This window comes from Ornithorhynchus anatinus, chromosome 2 (assembly GCF_004115215.2).
Source record: "Ornithorhynchus anatinus isolate Pmale09 chromosome 2, mOrnAna1.pri.v4, whole genome shotgun sequence".
Lineage (NCBI taxonomy): Eukaryota > Metazoa > Chordata > Mammalia > Monotremata > Ornithorhynchidae > Ornithorhynchus > Ornithorhynchus anatinus.
In genome coordinates, this window is record NC_041729.1 from 84,556,308 (window position 1) to 84,583,153 (window position 26,846).

The following is a 26,846-nucleotide window of genomic DNA, read 5'->3' on the forward strand; positions in this document are numbered from 1 at the left end:
AGAGGGTCATCAGGTTGTCCCACGTGAGGCTCACAGTCTTCATCCCCATTTTACAGAGGAGGGAACTGAGGCACAGAGAAGTGACTTGCCCATGGTCACACAGCTGACAAGTGGCAGAGAGGGATTCGAACCCCTGACCTCTGATTCCCAAGCCCGGGCTCTTTCCACTGAGCCACGCTACTTCCTATCCTCCCTTGATTACTCTAATAGCCTTCTTGTTGAGCTCCCCGCCTCCTGTCTCTCCCCAACTTCATTCCACCCTTCACTCTGCTCCCCAGGTCATTTTTCTACAGAAATGTTCAGAACATGTTTCTCCACTGCGCAAAAACCTTCAGTGGTTGCCCATTCACCTCCACATCAAACAGAAACTCCTCACCATTGGCTTTCAAGCACTCAATCACCTTGGCCCCTCCTCCCTCCCCTCACTACTCTCCTACTACAACCCAACACACACACTTCACTCCTCTAATGGCAACCTTTTCACTGTACCTTGATGTAATCTATCTCACCACCTACTTCTCGCCCACATCCTGTCTCTGGCCCGGAATGCCTTCCTTCTGACAGACAGTTACAATCCCCTCCTTCAAAGCCATTTTGAAGGGACATGCTCCAAGAGATCTTCCCTGATTAAGCCCTCCTTTCCTCTTCTCCTACTCCCTTCTGCACTGCCTAGACCTGCTCCCTTAATTCAATCCCCTTTCCAGGCTCACAGTACTTATGTACCTGTAATTTTGTACCTGTAATTGTATCTGTAATTATGTATCTGTAATTTTATTTTTTTATATTAATATCTGTCTCCCATTCTAGACTGTAAACTCATTTTGTGCAGGGAATGTTTCTGTTATATTTTATATTGTACTCTCCCAAGCTTTTAGTACAGTTCTCTGCACACAGTGCTCAAGCAATACAATTGACTGACTATAGGAAGCATTCTCTAAAATCAATCACTCTAGTTGAAGGCACTATCTGGCTTTTCTTTGGGACCTTGGGAGGATAGGGTAGGTCCATGTGCCAGGTCCAGGATATGGCAGTGGTGGTGCTGGGAAATTCTCTGCCAGGCCCAGATTCCCAGCACAAACCATGAAATTCCCTCCCCTAATCTTGGTGACATCTAAGTAAAAAAACCTTAGGCAGCACAAAACTCTTGGCCGAGCTTTGTTTCAGTTGGTAGTGGGAAGGAGGATCACTAAAAGAGAAAGAAAGAAAGATGGCTACTATAGTGCATGATGGCAGGAAGGGGAGCAGTGAAGACTCTTTGCTTGTGTGGTGGCCGGCCACCTAGGTCGGGTGCCATCTTGCCATAGAGAAGCCATCTTGAGTGCATCAGAAAGCATAATGCTGCCCCTGCCATGGGCCACTCTGAGGTGACTGCTTATCTTGTTTACCATATAAAGATCCCTCTGCCCTTGGATCAGGGTCTGGGGCTATTCTGACTTCCCAGTGTGCAAAATGGCAAGATAAGGATAGAATTTAAAGTCTATTATACTATAAATACAAATACACACACACCTTTTTTTTGGTCTTCAAGACTATAAATTCACTGTGGGGAGGAAACACGTCTACACCTCTGTTGTATTATACTCTCCCAAGCACTATTAACAGTGCTCTGCACAGAGTAAGCATCAATAAATACTACTGAATGATGGAGCTCTCACTCTTTCAAAGTACTGATTTTCCAATTAGAACAAAAAATCATTATACACACATCTATCAGTGTTTCCTTTGTAATCTCCATGCTATTACCAAAGTAGTATGTATTGATAGTCATCCCATGATATAGAATTCATATCCATTTCAAGTTTAGAAACTTTTAACATATAAAGTTGTTTTTTAATGCCTTATTGGAAGAGTAATGAAAAATTTTGGCTTAATCTTGTAAAACAGCTATTTATTTGCAGAACTATTATTCAAGATGTATTATACTGATAGAAGACACTGCTTCCAAAATGATCTGGATTTTTTATTTTTTCCTTTAGCTCCACTTTACCAAATTTCTTCTTGACCTACTACATTTAGGTTTTTTCTTTGTTACAAATAGAGCTCCTTTCCTGAGCTCCACAATTACCTTCTCACTCTCTCCTCATCTTACTTGACTTTTAAATTACCTTCTACACCATTGATCACTCTTTCTTCCTTAAAATGTTTAGTCATTTCTAATCCATAGTGACTCCATGTGTCCATATCTTTCCCAGAACGCCCCACTCTCCATCTGCAGTTGTTCTGGTAGGGTATCCATCGAGTTTCCTTGGTAAAAATATAGAAGTGGTTTACCTTTGCCTTCCTCCACACAGTAAACTTGAGTGTCCACTCTTGGCTCTCTCCCATGCCGCTACTGCCCAGCACAAATGGGATTTGACTTGTAGCAGATTGCCTTCCACTCTCTAGCCACTGCCCAACTAAGACCTTCACTCCTGTAGAGTACTGGCCCTGGTAAAGAACTGGAAACTCTCCAGGTGTGATTCTGAGAGGACCGTTAAAATGCTATCAGGCCTTATTTTACTGACATGGCACTCATCTGGTTCTCTTCCTCTACCTTTCTAATACTCCTTAGTTATTTGTGCTGGCTCCACTTCCACCTCATAAACTATGGGTGTTCTTCAAGGCTCTGTTTTGGATTCCTTGTTCTTTGCTTTCAACTCTCACTTCCCCAGGAAGCCCACCCATTATATTACTTCACTACCACCCTTCTCCAGCTGATCAATCTTACACTTCTTCCCACTTACAGAACACCTCCTTTCAGATGACCCGCTGGCATCTCGCACTCACTGGATCTAAAACTTATCATCTTTTGTCCTAAGATCACTTTTACTTTCCTATCTGTATTAGTAACACCACCATCCTCCCAGTTCTAGAAGTTCACAACTTAAGTTTGCCTATTGGTAATTTTCCTTTCCATGCACAGTGTTCCAGGCAAAAGGCTCTCTTATGAGTTGATTCCTTTCTGAATAGTGACATGAGATTATAAAGATACAAGACTTGAACACAGTGCCACTAAAAAATACAGGGACAGAAATTTCCTCTTAGATTTATGATGCTTTTTTTTAAAAAAATCACTTCTAAAAGTAACTTGATAGCTATGATTAAATTGAAAATAGCTCTTTCTTCAGATGGGTTTTCCAGGAAGAAAAATCTCTTCTTAAACCTGATATCTTGCATCTCTCAAGGCTAGCCCACTAGTAGTGCTGGTCATCTTTCTCCTTTATGCAGCACAGAACCAGATTTGTAATCTTACAGAATCACATTCTCCAATTCACACTTAAAGGAGTAACAGAGTATATGGCATCTGGTAACCAGGAGCTCTATTAGCTGTAATCTATTTGGTTTTGCTGTGACATGGATTTCCTGTCCTTTAGAGAGTGCTTCTGTTATAGAATTTTCCCAGATGAAACTGTTCTTTGAGTAGTTCTCTAAAAGTAAAATCCTTTCTGCTCTTTAAACATGTTGTATTCTCTACTTGCTTTACATTAAGCCGAGACTACAAATGGAAACATTGCTTTCTACATACTGTTTTCATGAGTGGCAGTAGCAGACCTTCTGAAATAAAGTGTAGCTGGCTGAAAGTCATTTTTATTCTGGTATGGTATTTAAGTGCTTACCATGTGTCAAATACTGTTCTAAGTGCTGAATAGGTACAAATAAATTAGGTTGGACACAGCCCTTGTCCCACATGTGACTCACTGTGTAACTATTACAATCACACTGATTAAGTATGAAAATTATAGGTTGTGTAAATTAAGAAATTTTTTTTCCTTTAAAAGCAAAAAGTGACATTCAAATTCTGCTCAAGTTGAGAGAAAAGGAGGAAAAGGTAAATTCTATGCCATACTTAATAACATGTTTAGAGGAAAGCTGATAGCCTTGGCTTTAAAAGCAACATTCAACACATATTAGAGCTAGAAGCTTCCTAGGCAGGATTTAATAAGTAGAAGTCATGAACTACATTATTTTTTCCTCTTTAGTTCTGATATCTAGCTTTATACTTTTCATTTATATAAACAGCCTAGCACCATATTTAAGAAATGGAAACACTCAATTTAGACAAGTCAATGTCAGTCACCTTAATTTACACTGCTGCTTAGCGTTACAAGGACACACATTTCCCAAGCAACTACAGCCTGCAAAGCCCCATAAAATCTATCGAGGCAGAAATAAGAAGCAGCATGGTCTAGTGGAAATAACCTGGGGCCTGGGATATCAGAGGACCTGGGTTTTAATACCGGCTCTGCCACTTGGCTGCTGTGTAACCTTGGACAAGTCACTTGTCTTCTCTGTGCCTCAGTTCTCCTGTGCTCCCTCCTACTTAGACTGTGAGCCTCACATGGGGCAGGGACTGTATCACCCCAGCCCCTAGAATAGTGTTTGGCACATAGTAAGCACTTTACAAATACAATTAAAAAATGGGCCCAAGTCAAAATCTGACAAGGTAAGATCCCGATGTTAATTATGATTTCAGAGATAGGAATTGTTTCAGTGTTTATAGCAAAATGAAGTGTGAGATGATGCAGATAAACCTGGAGGGCCAGATTGGAAAGCGTTAATGGAATGTGGTAAAATTGGGAATGGGGGAGGGAGAGGAGAAGAGGATAGCACTTTCCTTACATTAAGAATTTCATTACAAAAAAAAAAATCCTAGTCACTTGTAATTTTTAAAATGTAGGTATGTGACTCAAGTGATAGGATGCTGTCCTTGGCTAATTAATAACTCTGGGAGGAAACAATAGCACTTCCTGTGCCTTGAGCTATTAACCCCAGCTTTTTTGTTAATTTCAGATCACAATTTTTTTTAACATTAATAAACAACTAATAGGAAATATGCCCCAGTAGATTCAATTACATGTAACAAAATTTTAATTGAAATACAGGGTAACATTTCCAACATATGAATGTTCCAGATACCTAATCAGTTGAGCAATCTTTACAATATTTTAACCTTATTTCAGACCCCATGTCTTGCAATTTCAGCTCTTCTCTCTTATTCTTGGCCCATGTCATAAAAAGCTTCATCGCAGGAGTATAAATGGAAGGCACTTACCCTGGGAACCCGGGCAGTTCTATCATTTGTATGATAGTGATTTGTAGATAGGTGAGCTGGGAGGGAGTGGATAGAGAGCCCAGAGCACTGGCCTAGGAGTCAGAAGGACCTGGGTTCTAATCCTGGCTCTGCCACTTGGCTGCTGTGTCACCTTGGACAAGCCTGGGCCTCAGTTATCTCATCTGTAAAATGGGGTTCCAAACTATGAGCCCGATGTAGGACATGGACTGTGTCCAACCCAATTACCTTGTGTCTACCCCAGTGCTTAGTACAGTGCCTGGCACATAGTAAGCGCTTAATAAATATGACAATTACTATTATTCTAATCACAGAAATGCGGTAATGATTTCTGCACATCAAATACAAATTCAGAGATTGGCTGATTGTACTCCTGTTCTCTTTTAGCTCTTCGGGCTTTGATGAGATTCAACTAAATGGATGGCCAGTTTCCCCCATCTCTACCTCTCCGAGAGGCCTCTTGACAAGACTCCCTTCCTGTTTTTTGCTGGTTTAAAAGTCGTGGTGAATTTAAGTCACCCTATTTTGAAGGGCTCAAGCCAATGATATAGGTATATGTGGGGCAAAGTTATAGGAAACTACAGCAGTGATTTCAGTTTTTAAAAGCCCCCCACTCCTTCATTGATCACACATTCCCTTCACAATATCAAATAACTCAAACTCATTTTTCATTTAAAAAATACACCATATCCTAGTGATCGTCAGGAAAAACAAAGTGCATTTTATCACCTTAAAGAATTGCCAGACATAGTAAAACAGGATCAAGCCCTGTCTTCCATGAAAATATTTCCCATGCATAATAAATATGCTTTGCTTTGGAACACAAGCAAAATATCTCAAACTTTGTCTCCAAATTGACAATAATAAATTTGTGAATAGCTAAAATTTCATCTCATCACCCTCAGGAAGTCAAAGATGCAGTAAAAAGAAAAAAATACATTTATTGGGAATTTCTCTTTTTTTCAACTTTTCCTGCTTATTTCTCTTTTTGCTTAAACAAGCCTACTTTCCTCCCTGCCCACAACCTTGCCTTGATTATAACTGCTTTGAGGCAGCAGAATCAGTAGCAAATTGCTTTAAGCAAGCACTGCTGCAAACCTAGTAAGCAAAGAGGAGCTGTGTAAAAGTTTGTTTGGAAGCAGATGCCAAAGTTCTAATATTGGACACAAAAAGGCAAGGGTATTTTTTGAACTTTCAAAAGAGGCTTTTTAGAAGTGAAACTTAGAATATTTTCTTGTCTTAAGTGTAATGAAAGGAGATGGAGTTATTTTTGGTGAAAAGCAAAGGCTGAGACTTTCTTGTTATTTTTATGGTATTTAAGGGCTTACTATATATCAAACACTGTTATAATCACTGGGGTAGGTACAAATTAATCACGTTGGACATAGTCCTTGTCCCATATGGGGCTTCCAATCTAAGTAGAAGGCAGAATATGTATCCTCATTTTACAGTTGAGGAAACTTGAGGTACAGAGAAGTTAAACTACTTGCCCAAGGTCACCCAGCAAACAACTGAGAAACTGGAATTAGAACCCAGATCTTTCTGACTCCCAGGCCCATGCTCTCTCTAATGGGCCTTGCTACTTCTCCTTTTCATGTTAACTAAATGAATCCCATTAGATGCATATTTTGATTTCTGTTTAGGAAAAAAACGAATTATTTATCAATGAGTAAAATGTAGGGTAATCTAAGTTTCAACTTCTCTGTCCCCTGTCTAGTATAGTTATAGCACTGGACAACACCGTCTGTTATTTTTACTTTGAAACTATCAGCAACTATAGAGTATCTGTAAATTCCCACAATCAACCTTTTCAAGCATGAGTTCTTTTGATGTTCTTTCTTGAAGTTTATTTCTGACTCTAAATAAGGTGAAAGCAGTTGCCTTCTTGCCTTGCAAAACAATAGAATTGTCAGGGTTAAATCAACTTTCAAGATTAGTTGTTTCCATAAGGTACATTTTAAATTTTTTTGTTTGATATTTTAACAGTTATCATGATTTAAATAAATATGAGGTATGGTGGCTTGGCAAGGAGATGTTCAGAATTAATTAGTGCTGTCTTTGGTTATCTCTATTGTAATGATTTTTTTGCCTGTTTTATATAAAACTGAAGCAGTAAGATATATATTTTAATTCAAATTCCAAACTTTTAGAGGGCTTAGAGTAAGATATACTTTGGTGATTCAAAGAATATGCAGTGGAAAGATTAATGAAGCAACTGGCAAAAACAAACAGTTCTTTGAAATGTGGTAGAGATCAGTATCCATAAGAATAAAACTTACAAGTTGCTCCTCAAAAGTACAGTCATCAGAGTTGAAGTATTCAATAAACCAGCCACAAAGTTCAAAGCTTTTTTAAAAAAAAAAAACAAACTAAATGATGAGAGGAGTTTTGGGGGAAATCAAGTTATTGAAAGAATGCAGATCATTCTTCCTGTTCCAGTTCTTAGTTTAGTACTGAAGAAGTCCATCTTGAAGACTATTCAAGTTTCCTGATATATGTCAACCAACTTTCTAGGGCTTTGTTAACATAATAATAGTAATAATAGTGGTATTTAAGTGCTTACTACATGGCAAGCACTGTACTAAGTAGATATAAGATAATCAACTCCCACATGGGGCTCATATTCCAAGTAGAAGGGAGACCAGGTATTGAATCCCTATTTTGCAGATGAGGGAAATGAGACACAGAGGAGTTAAGTGATTTGTCCAAGGTGAAAAAGCAGGTAAGTTGTAGGTCAGGATTAGAACCCAACTTCTCTGACTTCCAGGCCCATGCTCCATCCATTAGGCCATGCTCCTTCTCTTTATAATGGAGAAGCTATAATGGAGAACCAGATAACTAACCTTTTTTTTCCTACATCCTTCAGTTTCTTGGTTGGGTGACTGATCTCTTGGTTTGAGTGTTTATTTAAGTTTTACACTGGACATACTTCGGAATGCCGCAGTAGCACCCTTTAGCTCAAATCAAATAATGGTAAGAAAAGAGGTGGAAATCTGACAGCTGCTGACAACACCATCCATTTTCAATTGTTTGGAGCGGAAATAATTTGATCACATCAGGCTAGGTCTTTGTTTCTAGAGGCATCAGCAACGGGTGCATCATACATCAAATTGTTTCTGAAGGGTAATGCATCCCCATAAGGGAATTTCTTTAGAGATTCAGTGTGCCTTCGGTTTACACCTTCCAGATTCCTTCATTGAATGTTTGGTTTGAGGAATTTAATGAATAGATCTGATTTACAGACTCATGAGTATCCCAAGGGTAGGGTTACTTGATGCAGTTTGTCCAGGGCCTTTATTACAGGTCTTGGAGGAAAGGAAGAGAGGAGAGAAGAACCAGTTGCATGCCTCATCCCAAAGAGTTTGTTCATTCAGTCGTATTTATTGAGCACTTACTGTATGCAAAGTATTATACTAAGTGCTTGGGAGAGTACAATATAACAATAAATGGGCACATTCCCTGCCCACAATGAGCTTACAGTCTAGAGAAGCCTGTTCTCCTCCCCTCACCCTTCACCTTGTGTGGAGGCACCTTTCCTTTCTGTTGCTCAGCAGGAGAGTTGGATCTCCTGGGACAGCAGCTCCAGGCCACCTAGAATCCCACTGAGGAGCATGAGGTAGAGAGACTGGTGCTGCCATTTTTTTCACTGCTTCTGAGAATTTTCTGAAGGGGGGCCCTGTTTCTGCCATACAGTTACTGCTGTGGCATGGGAATACAAAGGATGCTCATGACATGGACTTGCAAGTTTCCATGAACTCTTGTTCGTGAACACTTGCAATTGTTCAAGAAGGGTGGGGGATTTCCTGTGAATTCCATTGTTGTTCCATATTGATTGGAGAAAGCAGGTTCCCTGTGCTCCACTACAGGCAGCCTTTTCACTGTGTACTTTACCTGCAATGTTGTGTGACTTTCATAATATTATTCTGAATGGGGGTGGGAACTCCATTCCTTATTTGAATCAACCCTGACACCTGGAATTCAAAAATATTGAACATCTATTTTGCAGAACAATGTATCAAGCTATTGGAAAAGTATAACTGAGTAAACAGCATGGCTTAGTGGAAAGAACATGGACTTGGGAGTCAGAGATCATGGGTTCTAATCCCAGCTCTGCTACTTATCAGCTGTGTGACTTAGCACAAGTCACTTAACTTCTCTGGGCCTCACTTACTCATCTGGAAAATGGGGATTAAGACTGTGAGCCCCACGTGGGATGACCTGATTACCTTGTATCTACCCAGCGCTTAGAACAGTGCTTGTCACATAATAAGTGCTTAACAAATATGAAAATTATTATTATTAATAAAAGAAAAGTTATCATACTTAGAAAGTTAACAGTTTGAGGAAGGTAACATACGTACACAAATCCTTCACAAAAAATTTGGAGAAAGAAACAATGTCTTAGCTGCTGATGCCAGAAGTATGGGAAGATAAATACATTAATGTAAATTGAGAATATGCATAAGAGATAAAAACTAGGTGAATTAATTTAATTGCTAAAAATGGATGTGCCTTGCACCAACACCTCCTGCACTCTATGACCCTCCTCCCCAGGGTAAACTGAGAAGGAGAGAAGTCATTCTCTGTAGCTCTCATCTTATTACCGGCTTATCTAAGGAAGAGTCAATTTACCACTGAGTTTTCCAGAAAATTCCTCAACCTTCCCAGAAATTTTCTTTAAGAAAGACCTGATTGTCAGGGCTTCATTTTGCCTCACACTCACAAAACATCAAAGAACCCTGAATTGGATTAAATGAACCAAGAGGCCTTTAAAATCAAATACAAAGTAATGCCTGCAAAAATTCCTTTTGGAATAAGATTTTTTGAGCCCTTTGAATATTTATTCTGGAGATGGAAGCCTGAGGCTCTTTTTTTTTGGTCATCCTTAGTAAGTGCCAGGGAAGTTTCCTTAGATTCAAATCACAGAGATAAATAGTCAATGAATTCATATTGAAGCGACCTTTCCTAAAATCCCTCAAAGTGAGATTCATTATTACAATAAAACTATTCTGTGCTTTCCCATGTATTCGGTCATTTTTCAATATTTTTCTTTGTCGTGTATTTCCTTCCTGAGGTAGTTGGTTTGCAGCGGCACTAGTGAAACCTGCCAAAACAAATAAATTAGATTATGATTTAACAGCAAACAATGCTGTACATTTTTCTTCCCCTCCAAACTATTAAAGTGACAGATGATATGGGAGAAAAATCAGAGTTAGGAAAAGAGCAATAGGGATTAAAATGACTTCTTTTGATAAATAACACATTTTTTTGCTCTTCAAGAGTCGCACTGTAATTATAGCATCTAAAGTAGACTAAATTGCTGTTGTAATATTTACTAAACCTTCTCAAGGTCCTTGCATATCCCTCCAACTCCTAGATCCTGTGGTCCTCTAGAGTAGAGGCAGTAATTTAGCCTGAGGAACTGTGCAAGTATGGGAGATGTCTCTATTGGACTCTTTCAAGAGAAATTCCTTTTTTTTAACATTTGGTAGAAAAGAGGCTTGGGCTCTCGGTACATTCATGCACTTTTCTAAAAATGCTGCTTTTATTTTTCAAGCCAGTTCCACATCAACCCAGCTGAAGTCACTTCTCAAAACGATGGTTGATTAAGTCTCCGCCTTTTAGTGGATTCACCACTGAAGAAGCTCCACCCTCCCTTCCTAGCCCATTTCCTTTCCCCTGCCCACCCCTGTTTGCACAGATTTCCTGGCCACTCTTCCTATAGCTGGCATCTTGTCCTTCCTGCCTCCCTCTGATCTCCCCCCACCAGTCTCTACCTACTCTTGTACCTCTGTTTTCCTTCTAACCCAGAATAATTGACCTCACTGCTGTAGCTACTTCTTACATCCTGGTCTCATGAACACAACAGTCCCTACCTTTTGAGGACTGCAAAGGTAGGGAGCTGGGTTTGTATCTGAAAAGAATGAGGAGGAGAGCATGTAGTAATGGAGAAAGAAGGGAGGAGGCTCCCCCCCTGCCCACTCTCCTTCCTTTCTCCCTCCATCCCCTTCTTTCCCTTTCCTCTATTTGCCCTGATTCAGTTTTGGTGCCTCAGTTTTCTTGCCCTAGAAGGTCAGAACCAGGGTGGCTAAAGCAGTGGTGTCCAATGGCCTGGGATCCTGAGAAAGGGAAATGGATCAACCCTAACTTTCATCCATAAGATGGAGTGGGACTAGTTTTACCTAGCTCATCAAGAAAAAGTTAAAACATAAATTATGAAGGGCCCAGTTCTGTGAAATTCACTCCTCTGATGGGTGAATTTCTCTGAAGTAATGACCAGTATGTTAGAATTAAAGGTCATAAACACTAAATTATCCACAAATGCAACAGGGATAAAAATAGAACCACAGATTTCAATACTTGGCCATGGTACCTTCATGAATATATCCTGGAAGTTCTGTCTTGATTAGCTACTTTAAATTGAACATCTATCTTTGGCATAGTGAGCAAAATGGGATACAATGGACTCCCATTGAATTTGTGACTAAAATTTCTGCTTGAAGTTTCTGTTTCTTAGAGTAGACTGATTTAAACTGATAGAAAACCAACCCAGACCTTTCTCTAATTAGTACTACCACAAGCAACAGGAAATAAATTGAGTCCCTGTATAAACCTCTTTATATTGTCTTTTGAGAAACCATTTCAGAACCAAAGTCTGTTAGTTCATGGGTGCCTACATTCAAATCAAAGTGATGTTCTATTGCTAACAATACTAGGCACAGAATCATTAGCAAATGCTTTAAAAATATAAATATACTATAGCTACTCATTGACTTTGCAAGAATACTGAAATATGTGTGTAAATTATTATATTTTAAAGTATCATATTTAATTACATATTTAAACTTTCATCATGTGTAGAAAGAGAACTACATAAGAAAGAATTGAAGAAAGACAATTCAAAATCAATGGAAAACACTGTTTGCCCCTTCTACTTGAGGACCTAATTCTACATTCACAGCATGGATTGATGGTCAAGAAAATGGTTTCTATGCAAAACTAGCACCTGCAGATGTTTAAATTATTGTAGCAGTTCCCTAATTACCCAATAAAAACTCCCTCTTCAGAGTCTACAGGTGGACACACTTCCCCATCTTCAAAGCCTTTTTAAAAGCAAATCTCCTCCAGAAGTCTTCCCCAACTAAGTCCTCATTTCCTCTTCTCTCAATTTCCCAATGTAAACTATTTTAAAGTGTCTTACCATTATGGGCCTTATTTAGCTGTAAACCCCTTGAGGAACCATATCTCCTGCTTTGGATGACCCTCACCCGAGCACTTAGTTCAGTGCTCTGCACACAATAAAAACTCAATAAATTTCACTGATTGCTGTTTCCAAGCTTGTGAAGTACATTGTCCCATAAAAATGAAGAGAACCACTTTTCAGATTCATGGGCTAGCACTAAGGCTATAGAAAATGAAATTTATGTATCAATCTACACTCAGGAATCCCTATATTTTATTAAGCAATGCAGAACTTAAGGTAGTAACTAAATCCTGTTAATTAGACAGTGCACTGTCCTGTGATATACCGATAGACTGAGAGGAAGGAAAAAAAAGAAACGGCCAGCCTGACTTTTGGCATACATTTAAACAGTTCATTCATTCATTCAATAGTATTTATTGAGCGCTTACTATGTGCAGAGCACTGTACTAAGCGCTTGGAATAAACAAGTCGGCAACAGATAGAGACAGTCCCTGCCGATTGACGGGCTTACAGTCTAATTGGGGGAGACGGACAGACAAGAACAATGGCAATAAACAGCATCAAGGGGAAGAACATCTCGTAAAAACAATGGCAACTAAATAGAATCAAGGCGATGTACATTTCATTAACAAAATAAATAGGGTAATGAAAATATATACAGCTGAGCAGACGAGTACAGTGCTGAGGGGATGGGAAGGGAGAGGGGGAGGAGCAGAGGGAGTTGGGGGGAAAAGAGGGTTAAGCTGCGGAGAGGTGAAGGGGGGGCGGTAGAGGGAGTAGAGGGAGAAGGGGAGCTCAGTCTGGGAAGGCTTCTTGGAGGAGGTGAGTTTTAAGTAGGGTTTTGAAGAGGGGAAGAGAATTAGCTTGGCGGAGGTGAGGAGGGAGGACATTCCAGGACCGCGGGAGGACGTGGCCCAGGAGTCGATGGCGGGATAGGTGAGACCGAGGGACGGTGAGGAGGTGGGCGACAGAGGAGCGGAGCATGTGGGGTGGGTAGTAGAAAGATAGGGAGGAGAGGTAGGAAGGGGCAAGGTGATGGAGAGCCTTGAAGCCTAGAGTGAAGAGTTTTTGTTTGGAGCGGAGGTTGATAGGCAACCACCGGAGGTGTTTAAGAAGGGGAGTGACATGCCCAGATCGTTTCCGCAGGAAGATGAGCCGGGCAGCGGAGTGAAGAATAGACTGGAGCGGGGCAAGAGAGGAGGAAGGGAGGTCAGAGAGAAGGCTGACACAGTAGTCTAGCCAGGATATAACAAGAGCCTGTAGCAGTAAGATAGCCATTTGGGTGGAGAGGAAAGGGCGGATCTTGGCGATACTGTAAAGGTGAAATCGGCAGGTCTTGGTAACAGATAGGATGTGTGGGGTGAATGAGAGAGACGAGTCAAAGATGACAGAGTGTGGGGATTATTTGGCATCAGGATTCATGCCGCACTGAATTTAGATTTTTTGTCATGTGCAACCTTCTAAATTGCTGTGAGGTCTGAATAGACTAAAGAAAACATCACATTTCTTATGTTATTTCTCTATCACCTACAAACCATATTCAACAGCTCTTTTCCCACAACCCAAGAACCTCCAGTGACTGCCCAACCACATCAAACAGAAACTGCTTAACGTTTGCTTTAAAATGCTCAATCATCTTGTACCTTCCTATTTTACCTCCCTGATTTCCTACTACAATCCAGTCCACACACTTTGCTCCTCTAATGCCAACCTCCTCACTGTACCTCGAACTTGTCCATCTCACTACCAACATCTCTCCCACTTCCTGCCTCTGCCCTGAAGTGCCCTCCTCTTCATATCTGACAGGTGATCACTCATCCCCACCTTCAAAGTCTTATTATTCATTCATTTATTCAATAGTATTTATTGAGTGCTTACTTTGTGCAGAGCACTGTACTAAGCACTTGGAACGTACAATTCAGCAACAGATAGAGACAATCCCTGCCCACTGATGGGCTTAGAGTCTAATCGGGTGAGACAGATGGACAAAACAAGACAACTTAATCACAATAAATAGAATTAAGGGTATGTACACCTCATTAACAAAATAAATAGGGTAATAAAAATATATACAAATGAGCACAGTACTGAGAGGAGGAGGAGAAGGGGGGGGAGGAGCAGAGGGAAAGGGGGGATAGGGGGCTTAGCTGAGGGGAAGTGAAGGGGGAGAAGGGGGAGGGAGCAGAGGGTGGAGGGGGAGCAGAGAGGGAGCAGAGGGAGCAGAAGGAAAAGGGGAAGCTCAGTCTGGGAAGGCCTCTTGGAGGAGGTGAGCTCTCAAAAGCAAATCTCCTCTAAGAAGCCTTCCCCAGCTAAGCCTTCATTTCCTCTTCTCTCACTCCATTCTGTGTCACCTTTACACTTGCATTTGCACCCTTTATTAACTGCTCCCTTCAGCCCCACATCACTTATGTACATATCTGCAATTTATTTATATAAATGTCTGTCTCCCCGTCTAGACCATGAGCTCACTGTGGGCAGTGAATATGTATACCAACCAAGAAGAAGGGCTCAGTGGATATAATTGATTGATTCATGGTAAAACCCAGTTCCCCACTTTGAGGCCTTGGAACACAAAATGTTCAACATCCTTGAAACAATACTGCCTTGAAACAATAATAAATAATAATGATGTTGGTATTTGTTAAGCACTTACTATGTGCCGAGCACTGTTCTAAGCACTGGGGTAGACACAGGGGAATCAGGTTGTCCCACGTGGGGCTCACGGTCTTAATCCCCATTTTACAGATGAGGTAACTGAGGCACCGAGAAGTTAAGTGACTTGCCCAAAGTCAAAGCTGACAAGTGGCCGATCGGGATTCGAACCCATGACCTCTGATTCCAAAGCCCATGCTCTTTCCACTGAGCCACGCTGCTTCTCTGACACCAACACTGATTTGCTGGACGTGATGGGAACAAAATGGATTATTGAAGTATTTCCTGAGAGCTGCAGAGAAGCAGCGTGGCTCAGTGGAAAGAGCACGGGCTTTGGAGTCAGAGGTCATGGGTTCGAATCCTAGCTCTGCCACTTATCAGCTGTGTGACTTTGGGCAAGTCACTTAACTTCTCGGTGCCTCAGTTACCTCATCTGTAAAATGGGGATGAAGACTGTGAGCCCCACGTGGGACAACCTGATTCCCCTGTGTCTACCCCAGCGCTTAGAACAGTGCTCGGCACATAGTAAGCGCTTAACAAATACCAACATTATTATTATTATTAGCTGCTGTGGTATGAACTAAAACGGGGACACAGACAAGTTGGGAGGACAGAAGAAGAAACCTAATCATAGTTTTGGAGTACTGAGAGACCTCTACAGCAGATGGATTAACTTGGAGGGCAGCCATCAATTAGGCTTAGTCCTTTAAGCAAAAGCTTCTCAAAGATCTGTGTACCAAAAGATCGGGAAGAAGGTAGCCTCAGATCTGAATTAGCTGGTAAGGAGATGTCTTTACACGCAAACAATTTGGAAGGAAGTATCTGTCAGAATCAACCTTTTCTGTTGCACACATGGGTATGATCCCACCATCAGTAGTGTCAACTGATTTTAGGTATCCTCTAAAGTTCACACGGGACTCATATAAAGAGTATAATAAATACAATTTCTTCCTCATTTTTTAATTTAAAGAAAGCTGGTAAACCGTGTTTTTCATTTTTTCCACTAGAAGCAAGGCCTCAAAGATTTTTCCAATCCCAGCTCAATCAACAGATGGTATTTATTGAGAGTCTAATGTGTACAAAGTTCTGTATTTGCTTAGGCAGTATATTTGATAGATAAGATCCCTGACCACAAGGGGTTTATAATCTAATGGGAGTGCTAGACACTAAAATAAATTACAGTTAAAGGGAAGCAACCACGTATAAGGAAATGTACATAAATGCCATGGGGAAAAAGGATGGGATGAATAAGTATTTAGGTTATCAATTAAACTACATAAGTGATGCAGTAACGGAGATTAGGATGAGGAGTTGGGAGGTTGGTCAGAGGAAGCTGCCTGGAGGAGATGTACTTCTAGCAGAGCTTTGAAGATGGAGAAGAGATGGTGATCCATAAACTAAGAAGAAGGAGGGAGAGTGTGACCCAGGGGTGAATGGACAGAGAACAAGATAGAGGCACAATAAGTGTTGCCTATTACAGGCCAGTCCACAACTTTCGCTTCTCTAGTGCCAGCTTGCTCACTGTGCCCATCCCCTTTTATTTCACTACTTACCCCTTTGCCACATCCCCTTTCTAGCCTGGAACTCCCTTCCCTTCAATATATGACAGACCACAACTCTCCCCCCGCAATTAAGCCCTCTTTTCCCCAACTCCCTCTACCTTCTGAGTCTTCTACGCACTTGGATCTTTCCCCTTTGGACACCTGGTATTCACTCCACCCTCAGCCCCACAGGGAACATAACAGTACAACTACTCTCCCAAGTGCTTAGTACAGAGGTCTGCACACAGTTAACACTCAATAAATAGCACTGATTGATTGATAACTAGGTTGGTGTTAGAGAAGGAAACTGTACAGACTGGGTTATAGTGGGGGAAAAACAAGGATAGGTTGGAGGGACAAAGCTGATGAGTTCTTTAAAGCTGATGGTGAAGAGTTGCTGTTTAACATGGAGATGGAGATTTTGGAGGAGATGGAAGATATATGCAGAATGATTTTGTCAAAAAAAGAAATATATACATATATATATACATATATATATATGTATTACCCTGGAGAAGGGAGAAAATGGAGGCAAAGAGATCAATGAGAACTCCTCACTGACTTCCTGGGCTCCTGTCTCTCCTCACTCCAATCCATACTTCATTCCACTTCACAAATCATTTTTCAACAAAAACATTCAGTTCCAGTCTCCCCACTCCTCAAGAACATCCATTGGCAACCCAGCTACTTCTGCATCAAACTCTTTGCCATTGGCTTTAAAGCACTCAATCAGCTCTCTCATCCTACCTCACCTCACCTTAGTTCTTCTACTACAGCCCAGCTCACACACTTGGCTTCTCTTGCACCAGCTTACTCACTGTGCCCTGATCTCATCTATCTTGCCTCTGATCATTTTCCCACATCTTCCCCCTAGCCTGGAACAGCGCTCCCCCCATATATTCCAGACCACCACTCTCTCAACCTTCAAAGCCTTATTAAGATCATATCTCCTTTAAGATGCCTTTCCTGATTAAACCCTCTTTTTCTCACCTCACCTCCTTCTGCATCAACTATACACTTGAATCTGTGACCTCTGGGTATTTGATATTTGCCCCAACCCCATGGTACTTGTGTAATAATTTTAAATTATATATTATAAATTACTCATTCAAATTGATATCTGTCTCCTTCTCTGGACTGTAAACTTGTTATGAGCAGGAAATGTGTCCATTAATTCTGTTGTATTGTACTCTCTCAAGTGCTTAGTACAGTGCTCTGCATAAAGGAAGCACTCAATAAATACCATTGATAGATAAATATAGCTACCAATGGGTGTTCTGAAAGATAAATGGGTTCCTTTATCACCACATTGAAATCTCCAGTGACCTTTTGAAGGGTGCTCAACTCTTGTTCAGCTACTGTTTGGGAAAAGCACTCACAAGATACCTTAAGGAAAGGAATTTACAAACACAAGTGCTTATGCTCTTTCCTCATTTCTTTTCCTTTCTCATCCCTTTCCACCCTTCCCAGTCTCAAATTTAATTCTGTTTATACTATCCCTAAATCCTTCTGTTTTCCAATTCCTTAGTCACTATTTTCATATCAGTATTCTAAGTTTATCAGTATTCCTGGAATATGAAAATGTTTTTAATACGAAGTGGGGTAGAAGCTGAAACAATGGAATCAATAGTAGGCATGGGAGATGATCTAGGGCAATTATTTGGAATCACACCTCACCTCGCTACTCTCCTACAACAACCCAGCTGGCACACTTCACTTCTCTAATGCTAACCTTTTTCACTGTATCTCGACCTTGGTTTCCTCACTGCCGACCTCTTGCCCATGTCCTGCCTTTGGCCTGGAATGCACTCCCTCCTATGTGACAGAAAATTACTCTCCCCCTGTTCACAGACTTTTTGAAAACACATCTCCTCCCAGAGACCATCCTTGGTTCAGCCTTCTTTTATTTTTCTTCAACTTCCTCTATTCTCCCCCAACCCAGTCTCATAGCACTTATGTACATATCTATAATTTTATTTATTTATGTTAATGTCTGTCTTCTCCTCTAGACTCTAAGCTTGTTATGGGCAGGGATTGTGACTGTTAAATTGTAATATTGTACTCTTCCAGGGGCTTAGTACAGTGCTCTGCACACAGTAAGCGCTTAGCAAATACGATACACAAACTGTCTGACTGTCTGAAAAGGGTTCATCTGCTTCTTCCTGTGAGATGAAGTAAAGAAATATTCCAGAAGTGTGCAGACTGAGAGAAGGGTCTTGAAGGAAATGATCTTTCCAGGATTCCCACCAGCCTTTAGACCCAAAGTTGGTGGAAAAGATATGTTTAAAAAATTGAGTTATCTTTGTATTACAAGACTTTTTGATTGCTTAATTTCTAGGTAAATGTTTTATGTAGAATGTATGCATAAATTAAAAATATATAATCTGCTCTGCCAAATTGCCTCCCTCCCTTTACTGGAAGTGTTTCTCTTTAAAATTTTTCAGATGAAATGTCCTAGTGAACTATTAGATTTTTTGGTGATGAATGGTGTTTTTATTTTTTGAAGGTTAAATATGACATCGATTATGCTGGATAATCCTCTGGGAACAACCTGCCTTGGAAACAAGCTTAGTAACCTAGTTTCCTATAGTGATCACATTTTATTTTCTTCTGCTAAAGATGGTTTCAGCCTGCATCTGTTATTTGACTTTTGATTTAAATCCCAAATTCTGTGGCATCAAGACTTGTCCAAAAAGTAAAAGGTTTTGGCAGCATAATAGAGTTTTGGCTAATATGCATTATGCTGAGTATGTGAATATACAGCATCATAAAGTTATGTTAACTCACACACACACACATATATATGTAACATCTACAGAAATGCATATATATATATATGCACACACATATATATATATATATATATATATATATATATATATATATATATATATATAAACATCTACAGAAGCGCATCGTGTGTGTATGTTTGTGTGTGTGTTTCTGTAGATGTTACATGAATGTTTGTGTTTTGTAAACAGCGTGGCTCAGCGGAGAGAGCCTGGGTTTGGGAGACAGAGGTTGTAAGTTCTAATCCTGGCTCCACTGCTTGTCAGCTGTGTGACTTTGGGCAAGTCACTTAACTTCTCTGTGCCTCAGTTACCTTATCTGTAAAATGGGGATTAAGATTGTGATCCCCACGTGGGACAACCTGATAACCTTGTATCACCCCCAGCACTTAGAACAATGCTTTGCACATAGTAAGTTCTTAAATGCCATTGTTATTATTATTTATTATTATTCCAAGATAACCTTGCAGATAGTGAGAGGTCATCCACACATATGGATGAATGTAAGTGTTATCCACCCCTCTAGACTGTAAGCTTGTCCTCTAGATTTTAAACTTGTTATGGGCAGGAAATGTGTCTGCTAAGTCTGTCATACTCCCCCAAGCACTTAGTACAGTACTCTGAACATAGTAAGCGCTCAATATATATGATTGATTCATATGGATTGGCAGGGAAAGAATACAGCTTGCTATGATCTGGTGGGATTGACAAATATATCTAGTCTACATCAAGATTTCTGCTCAGGGTGAGTCAACCCATTCCTAACTGCTCCCCACTAAGCAGGTCTATTCAGGCTATAACCTTCCAATTATTCCAAGTCATCTGAGTCTTGGCTTCATTTTGTCTTAAAACTATTTTTCCTGACCTTCCTGCTCATAGTCACTCAGTTATGTTCACAAAACATTAGTGGCTTGGCCTGTCATGATCCATGGGAAAAGTATTTTTTTAAATATGAGTGGGCTGTTTGCTTTTGATCTGTCATGCCTTTAAATAAATGACATGTAACAGGTGCCATTAATGGACCTGCAATTTAGTATATTGCTACCTACACCTGTACGACTGATTCAAGGACTCTTTGGACTTGACAGTTTTCCAGAAAACCAGAGGGTTTTTTTGCTCCTACTGGAGTCTTTTTGGATGTTCAAGCAAAATTATTGAAGCAGTGTGGCTTAGTGGAAAGAGCATGGGCTTGTGAGTCAGAGGTGGCTTTGGAGTCAGAGGTCATGAGTTCAAATCCCAGCTCTGCCACTTGTCAGCTGTGTGACCGTGGGCAAGTCACTTTACTTCTCGGTGCCTCAGTGACCTCATCTGTAAAATGGGGATTAAGACTGTGAGCCCCATGTGGGACATCCTGATTCCCCTGTGTCTACCCCAGTGCTTAGAACAGTGCTCGGCACATAGTAAGCGCTTAACAAATACCAACATCATCATCATTAATCCCGGCTCTGCCACTTGTCAGCTGTGTGACTTTGGGCAAGTCACTTAACTGCTCTATGTTTCAGTTACTTCATCAGTAAAATGCAGATTAAGACTGTATTGATGCCTCTTCACTTGCTTTTGATGTCTATCTCCCCCGTTCTAGATTGTGAGTCTGTTGTGGGCAAGGATTTTCTCTCTTTGTTGCTGAATTATACTTTCCAAGCGCTTAATATAGTGCTCTGAACATAGTAAGTGCTCAATAAATACAATTGAATAAATGAGTGAATGAAAATGTGTCTAATAAATATAGGTCTATTTCACAGACCTGTTTTACTTCACTGGTGATGGAAAGGGTCAGACATACCCTTTCAACTCTGATTTATCATATGGGTATTATATAAATTCCTTAAGGTAACCAAATTGGCCTAGTAATTGTCTGAACCTAGGTCTGTTAATAGAAACAAATTATTTTGCAAGTTCAGTGGATTCTTTAGAGAAGACAATCTCATGTTTGAGATGTGGTAAAGATCATTCCTATTATCTTTCGCTTTGGTTTAAAGGCAAAATTGAGGTTCAATTGAGCTTCAATTACTAAGAGCTATTAGAGAAGTAAGCATAGAAATGAGATGTTTGGAATTTGATGTTACCTTGGAAACCTCTAGAAACAATTAGTAGGAATATTTTGGGGCAACCAATTAGAAGTATATACTGATCATCTACTGGTTTTAGTGCAAAAAATTTCTAAGAATCTTTAGACCAGGAAAACATTTCTTAAAGACTTATCCTTTTCTGCAGAAACACACCCAAAATATAGAGTGGTACAAATCAGGTTTTGTGCCTCAGCTCATCACTTTTAAATGTGAGATGCCACGTTTCACTTTAATTATAACATAAAGAGATGAACCAGAGGAGCATAAAGGCACATGTGATTCAATTTGCAGGTTGCATGATTCTCCATCTTCTACTAAGAGATAATGGCATGTGCACTGAATTGCATATTTCAAGATGCTGAATATGCTTTCCACACTAAGCATCTTAGAAACTCCCATTATTGTCACTTCACTAAGTACACTTGACATATTTTGTGACAGGAGGTTAGCTGTCAGCACAGGAAGGTTTGTCATATTTCCACACATCATTATTTGAATTAAATCACCCTTCATTTAATAGAATAAAAGGGGCATTCATGGTTTTGGTAGTCAGAAAAATGATAATGGGTTTCCATATTTTGTTCCTACAGTCATTTTCAGGTCAATGTTCTTGGATCACAAGTCAAAAGATATTTTTCAAAACTGTTATTGCTATAATTATTATTTTATGATCTGAAAATCAAATTAGGTCACTCTCAGCCCTTATCTAATAATCAAAGACCATTGTGAAAGTCTGGGATGCTTTGGGCATGCTTTGCTTAGGACCTCTTTGACATTGGTCTGTGCTGATGGTGATACCGAGAAGGGGTTGTATTCTTTAAAAATCAAGGCTAAACTGGCACTCTAATGTTGGCTATTTACTGGACAGCTTCGAATGAGGCAACACACTTGTGGTCTCTAAATTACCCAGTCTTGGAGTTGAACTGAGATGAAACATTGAGACTCCTATTCTACAGGGATCTATATCAATCTTAGACTATGATCCTTGCCCTAGAATCAGTACCCAGAAATGTATGTATATATTTTGAAATATTTGGATTAAACAAGCTCCATCACTGTCTCAACCAGTTTGGCCAATCACTTAAATCTGTCCTGTCTCTGCATAAAAATGGGATTCCGTTTCTGCTCCTATCTATTTACAGAGGTTTTTTTTTAAAGTTAAATGGGACTCTATACTGTAAGTTCTTTGTGAGGAGGGATTGTATCTGTTAATTGTTACATTATACTCTCCCAATCGCTTAGTACAATGCTTTGCACACAGTAAGCAACCAATAAATATGAATGAATGAAATGGGGCTCTACATAAAAACACATGTGCTCTTAGAAGAAAAATCACTCTACAAATCCAAAGCACTCTCTTTTCAATTTTTTTTTTAAGAAAATAGAGGATCTTTACTCTGTGGTAGTTCTTTCTCAGGGCATTCTCATGTCCATCTGGGGTGGGTATGCATATGCCAAGGACAGGGCACAGGCCATCACAGAGGTGGGGGAAGAAGGACAAATGTGGGATAGATGAGTGTCTGCATTTCTCATTTGTGGAAGCTGTATCTCTAGACCTCTCTATTCCCTCACAGTGTGTGTCTTTGAAATTATAATTCCTGAAAGCATTTACCAAAACATGTATTGCTGAACCTTTTCTGCTTGCAAAGTTTAAAATCCCTGAGAAGAGCAAAGCTACCGCCTACATATGTTCTAGTTGAACAAATTGAAATGTTTTATACTTACACTAATTTGGATTTGTATTAACCACATTTCCTTCCAGTGTTCCACTGAATAACATTATTAAATGTGGCTAAAGGCACACCTCCTTCAAGAGGTCTTCCCAAACTAAGCCCCCTTTTCTTCAGCTGCCCCTCCTTTCTGTGTCACCTTGACTCACTTCCTTTGCTCTCCCCTCCTCAACCCACTGCACTTAGGTATATATGTATGTATCTAATAATTCTATTTGTACTGATGCCTGTTTACCTATCTCCCCCACTCTAGACTGTAAGCCTTTTGTGGGCAGGGATTGTCTCTCTTTATTGTTATGTTGTACTTTCCAACTTTTAGTACAGTGCTTTGCACACAGTAAGTGCTCAATAAATAGGATTGAATGAATGAATGATTATAAAAAAACAAAATAAATGGTGGTATTTATTAAGTGCTTACTATGTGCAAAGCACTGTTCTTAGCACTAGGGGAAATAAGATGATCAGATTGTCCCATGTGGAGCTCACAGTTTTAATCCCCATTTTACAGATGAGGTAACTGAGGCACAGAGAAGTTAAGTGACTTGCCCAAAGTCACACAGCTGGCAAGCGGCAGAGTTGGGATTCAAACCCATAAACTCTGACTCCCAAGCCCGGGCTCTTTCCACTGTACCACACTCCGTCCCCCCTCTAGACTGTAAGCTCATTATAGACAGGGAACGTGTCTGCTAATTCTCTTGCACTGTACTCTCTGAAGCAATTAGTACAATGCTCTGCACATAATAAGCACTCAATAAATACCATTGATAGAATATTTTAGCTGTACTGTGACTATGGATTCTCAGGCAAGCAATGGCATTTATTGAGCATTTATTATGTGCAGAGCACTGTATTTAGCACTTGGGAGAGTCCAATACTTCTCCCTGTGGGGTGAATTGGGCCAACACCTGAGAGAATAAATGTGGAAGAATGGGATCTCCATGTTCTTATTTGAGGAAGATGAGGAGGAATTTACAATTGACAGCATCTGGGAGCAAAAAATTCGGCAAAACAGTGGGAGTCACAGCAGGGAGTCATTACAAGTTGCTCTTGGGGGTAATCAGAAGCCATAAGGGTCAGAACCATTAGTCAAAGGGTTTGTGGTTAGCAAGGCCAGCAGGAATCACTCACTGTGACATTCTTCTTGATATAACTCATCTTTTCCTTAACTGGCTAAATTGATAAATAGACTATGCTCATTATGAGCAAGGAATATTTCTACTTATTCACTTGTTTTGTACTCTTCCAAGCACTTAGTACAGTGCTCTTCACATAGTAGTTGCTCAATAACCACCACTGATTGATTTTGCTGGGATCATAGATCTGACAGAAAGACCATTTTCCCCCCAAATCGGCTTGGCATAATGGAAGGAAAAAAGAAAGTTCTGGGAGTCAGGAGGCCCAGATTCTAATCCCAACTTTTCCACTAGGCTGCTGTGTTACCCTGGACAAGTTACTTAACCTCTGTGGACCTCAATTTTCTTTGTAAAGTGACTTGTCTAACTTTATTATCTGTAGGTACCTGAAGTTTTAGCACAGTATTTGTCTTTAATGAAAACTTAATAAATACCCTTTCTTATTATTATGACTAATAGCAGGGCATCATTTCTTCATCTTTAGGCTCACTCAACTCTAGAAATTCTCTTCTCTTTACTTGTTGGCTTATCAGAAGAGCCTGAGAGTAAACAGGATTTGGGTATAAGTCTGGAGAGGTCCAAGGAGCTTTGGAAGCACTAAAAAGTGTGAACTGCTAAAGTTTACCCTCTTTGCAGCCAAATGTCAATTTTAGAACTTGAATTGTTTGGTAAAACTCTATTAAGACTTAGAGCGGCTGGTAAATGGCAGTATATTAAGCAGTCCTGAACCATCATAAAGAAACTCCTTACCATCACCTTTAATGTACTCCTTATCCTTACCCCCTCCTATCTTTCCTCGCTGCTCTCCTATTACAACCCTGTCCTCATACTTCTCTCCTCTAATATCAATCTGCTCAATGTACCTGGATCTCCTCTATCTCACCACTGACCTCTTGCCAGTGTCCTACCTCTGGCCTGGAATGCGCTCCCTCTTCATATCTGACAGACATTTACTCTCCCCATCTTCAAAACTTTACTCAAGGAACATCTCTTACAAGAGGCCTTCCCTGACCATTTATTTCCTCTTCTCCCAGTCCTTTCTGTGTCACCCTTGGACTTGGATTTGCTCCCTTTATTCAACCCTACCGCATCCCCATAGCAATTATATACATATCTGTGATTGATTGATTTATATCAGTGTCTGTCTTTCCCTCTAGAATGCAAGCTCCTTGTGGGCAGGGAACATGACTACCAACTCTGTTATATTGTACTCTCCCAAGCACTTAGCACAATGCTCTGTGTACAGTAAGTACTTAGCGAATATTAGTGCTATTAAATGATTCAGAGAAGTAGTGTGGCTTAGTGCATACAGCATGGAACTGGGGGGACCAAGATTCTAATCGTGGCTCTGCCACTTGTCTGCTGTGTGACTTGGACAAGTCACTTAACTTCTCTGTGGCTCAGTTACTTCATCTATAAGGGGATTAAGAGTGTGAACCCTATACGGGAAATGGACTGTGTCCAAACTGATTAGTTTATATCTATCCCATGCTTTCTACAGAGCCTGGCACATTGATGCTCAGTTCAATCTAGCACTTCAGAGATTGTGAGCCCCTTGAAGGACAGGGTTTGTGTCTAAATCCCACCTTTCCCAATGCTTAATATAGTTCTGTGCACACAGTAAGCACTTAATGAACACTATTATTAATATCTCTACTACACTGAATCCATCTCTGACCAAAAAAGCATTGTCATAGGATTTACCCAATTCATTCTTGGTTTTCTGCTAGTTCTATTGTCCTACATAAAATGACAAGACCTGCTGTTGTAGTTTTTTTTTCTACCTATAGCTTGTACTCCATCTCTGATTCTTGAAGCCTCCCAATTAACTTCATTTGAAATGTGTTTTCAAAGATAAGACTTTAAAGAGGAATCAAGCCATTGCTCTCTGGGTCACAGTCACCTTCTCCTCCTTGCTGCTTTTTGCTGATGAAAATGCTGATGGTGTTTCCTGGGAGTAAACCATTTTTCTTCTCTCTGTTTAGACGGCTACTAACCATTTACTAGCTACTACTAGCTAGTACTACTAACTAGCTACTAACCAAGATGTTGTGCCTTTACTGCAAATGATGTCTGCTACTTTCTCCCTTCCTAGATTTAAGCTCCGTGAAGGCAAGAATTGTATCTTTTTTTAAATGCAATTTAAATGCTTACTATGTGCAAAAAACTGTACTAAGCTCTAGGGTAGATACAAGATAATCAGGTTGTACATAACCCATGTCACACATAATAACAATACTAAGGATAATGATGGTATTTGTTAAGCATTTACTATGTACCAAGCACCGTTCTAAGTGCAGGAGTAGATACAACGTAATCAGGTTGTCCCACTTGGGGTTCACAGTCTGAATCCTCATTTTACAGATGAGGTAACTGAGGCACAGAAAGATTAAGTGGCTTGCCCAAGGTCACACAGCAGAGAAGTAGCAGAACCAGATTTAGAACCTATGAACCTCTGACTCCCAGGCCTGGGCTCTATCAAGTATGCCATGCTTTCCCAAGCACTTAGTACAGTGCTCTGCACACATTAAGCGTGGAAGAGCTGGGATCGGAACCCACGACCTCTGACTCCCAAGCCTGTGCTCTTTCCACTAAACCTTGCTGTTTCTTCATGGGGATCACACTCTTAATCCTCATTTTATAGATGAGGTAACTGAGGAACAGAGAAGTCAAGTGAT